The 3347-nt window shown below is 34.1% G+C and overlaps 1 pseudogene; it reads left to right on the plus strand.

Moving 5' to 3' along the window:
* Positions 1-2051: 2051 nt before the first annotated feature.
* On the plus strand, positions 2052-3347 carry LOC142230875 (mitochondrial carrier homolog 2-like; annotated as a pseudogene).

A 3347-nucleotide genomic window follows, 5' to 3' on the forward strand; every position in this document is an offset into this window, starting at 1 on the left:
ATTTTCATGAAATGTTATCTACCATTTTTTAACGAAAATGTCTATAAATTTAATTACATGTGAACTAAAAATATTTCATTGGGTAATTTTCTACCAACAATTAGTAACTATAGGAATTGTCAGTAAGAAATTGCTATCCACTTTCAAGTTCATTTTTCGTAAAAAAATATTTTCTCATACAAAAAAATTTTATAGTAAATTGCACTTATTATTTACAAAATACTTTACATTTTACAAGTAGTTTTATAGCATGACAAACGAATTTTTAACTACCAGTTAAGAAATTTTTTAAGGAAATTTCCATCGTATTTTGTAGGCCATGAACTAAACGATTGCTACTTAGAATTTGTAAAATTTCCTTTCGAGTAGTTAATTTTCGTTGAAGATACGAAAAATGAACTAAAATTCTGGAAAATTCTTGTAATAAATTATTGTAAAAATCTTCTTAAATTTACGAGACACTTTTTTTTCTGTGTACAATGCAACAACTAGATGACTAAGTAGTAGCTTTCATTTGTTCAAAATTTATAGGCATTACTTTCTGTGCGACTTTTCAATGCTAAGGTATAAGTAGTACCAATTTCAACTCAATTTTCATTTACATAGAACGTACTTACTTAATCTTCCAAGTTTCGCAAGAACATAATCGATTGTTTGGTAATTGATTTGAATTTTTTACCACTGGGGTATGTGAAGACAGAACAAAATATAACAAGTATATACTGCCGTAAGTTCGGCCAGGCCGAATCTTATGTACCCTCCACCATGGATTGCGTAGAAACTTCTACGAAAGACTGTCATCGACAATCGAATTACTTGGGTTGTGGTATCTTAACATCGTTTTCTAAATTGTGAGTTAGTCTATACGTGGTATGTATTAGACAATACGTAGAGAGCTAGAATTGAAATATGGGGGTCGCTTATATGGGGGCTATATACAATTATGAACTTGATATGGACCAATTTTTGTGTGATTGGGGATCGATTTATCTGATGGCTATATATAACTATAGACCGATATGGACCTAGTTAGGCATGGTTGTTAACGGCCATATACTAGCACAATGTACCAAATTTCAACTGACTCGTATGAAATTTGCTCCTCCAAGAGGCTCCAAAACCAAATCTCGGGATCGGTTTTTATGGGGGCTATATATGATTATGGACTGATATGAACCACTTTTGGCATAGTTGTTAAATATCCTATACTACCACCACGTACCAAATTTCAACCAGATCGGATGAATTTTGCTTCTCCAAAAGGCACCGGAGGTCAAATCTGGGGATCGGTTTATATGGGGGCTATATATAATTATGGACTAATATGAACCAATTCCTGCATTGTTGTTGGATACCATATACTATTTGGTACTAAGGTACCAAATTTCAACCGAATCGGATAAATTTTGCTCTTCCAAGATGCTCCAGAGGTCAAATCTGGGGATCGGTTTATATAGGGCCTATATATAATTATGGACCGATTTCGACCAATTTTTGCATGGGTGTTTGAGGCCATATATTAACACCACGTACCAAATTTCAACTGAATCAGATGAATTTTGGTCTTCCAAGAGGCTCCGGAGGTCAAATCTGATGATCGGTTCATATGGGGGCTATATATAATTATGGACCGATGTGGACCAATTTTTGCATGGTTGTTAGAGACCATATACTAACACCATGTACCAATTTTCAGCCGGATCGGATGAAATTTGCTTCTCTTTGAGGATTCGCAAGCCAAATTTAGGGGTCCGTTTATATGGGGGCTATACGTAAAAGTGGACCGATATGGCCCATTTGCAATACCATCCGACCTACATCAATAACAACTACTTGTGCAAAGTTTCAAGTCGATAGCTTGTTTCGTTCGGAAGTTAGCGTGATTTCAACAGACGGACGGACGGACATGCTCAGATCGACTCAGAATTTCACCACAACCCAGAATATATATACTTTATGGGGTCTAGAGCAATATTTCGATGTGTTACAAACGGAATGACAAAGTTAATATACCCCCCATCCTATGGTGGAGGGTATAAAAATACAAAAAAATATATATATTTTTCATAAGTTCGCGAGTGAAAACAATACAATGCCTTCATGGATACGTTTTGGTACGGTATTTGGAATATTTCATAGTTCTGGTTCAGCTGGGATATGAACCGATATCAGCAGTACCAGGACTGTCGTTATTGGGAGAACCAATAATGAAACTGCCTTTAAGGTCAGTACTATGTTCGGTTTCCGGTTTGAAATTTTCGCGAAATCCGAACATAGTACAGATTTTAAATTGGATTAAAAAAGACTTATTACTAAATGTAGTTTATTTCAAACATTTTCAGTTGGTCATATAGTTATATGTTAGAGGTTTCGCCCCCAGAATTTTATTTATCGATATTTCGCATGGTGGTTATTGAAAAATTGCAGACCGGTTGGTGCTGAAATCTATTGAGGAGGACAATGATGAGGAATTGTAAGTAGTCTTTATTTCTTAAATACAACTAGAAATTGTATTGACCTTGATAACTTTGTTGAAATTTCCCAAGGTATTTTCAATTCAAATACAATTTAAAACACGATGTTGTTGTTCGTGTATTAGGCATTATTGTTTCTCAACTTTTCCATGTAATCTCGGTGCGCATGATGGCCCAATTCATAAGTCGTGAATCTTTGTACAAATCGGGTTGGGTTCAATGGCTGAAATTTACAAACATGAAGGAATCTCAGGATTCTTTTCAGGTATTGTACCCAAAATATTGTATGAAGTCGCTTGCCTGGTATTGACCAGTCCTACTGTGTTTCTACTAAGCAAATATGTGATCAAGGATAAATTGGGTCGCATGTTAGCATAATGTATCGATATAATGGATGAATGGTTTGTTTCAGTGGTGAGGGGAAATTCATTGTCTTGGAGATAAAGTATTAAGGGAAACCAACGATTTCGTTATATTTGATGATATGATTCTTTGTTTTCTAGATCTGCTGGAGGTTTCTCAAATCCAATGGCAATTAGTCGTGGCTATGTTCCAAAGCCTACTTTAGCAAAATATCGATAAATTACTCTACAATCCATCATCTGCATTTGATAATTTAATGACGATTCCTAATGCAAACAATCATCATTAATTAGCATAACTGCCATTATCTATTTTCATTAATCGTAATTTTACTTTACCTACTCTAGCATTTAAATAAACTCTAGTTTTTAAAACTTTTTCCATGATTTAAACTACCAATTTGGAATAAAGCAATTTAGAAAAAAATTAATTTTTATTACACAAATTACTTACTTTGTATTTATATACGAACTTTTTGTTAGATTAATAAAAACATCCTCTGTTAATTTA

The sequence above is a fragment of the Haematobia irritans genome, chromosome 3 (genome assembly GCF_050003625.1).
Source record: "Haematobia irritans isolate KBUSLIRL chromosome 3, ASM5000362v1, whole genome shotgun sequence".
NCBI lineage: Eukaryota > Metazoa > Arthropoda > Insecta > Diptera > Muscidae > Haematobia > Haematobia irritans.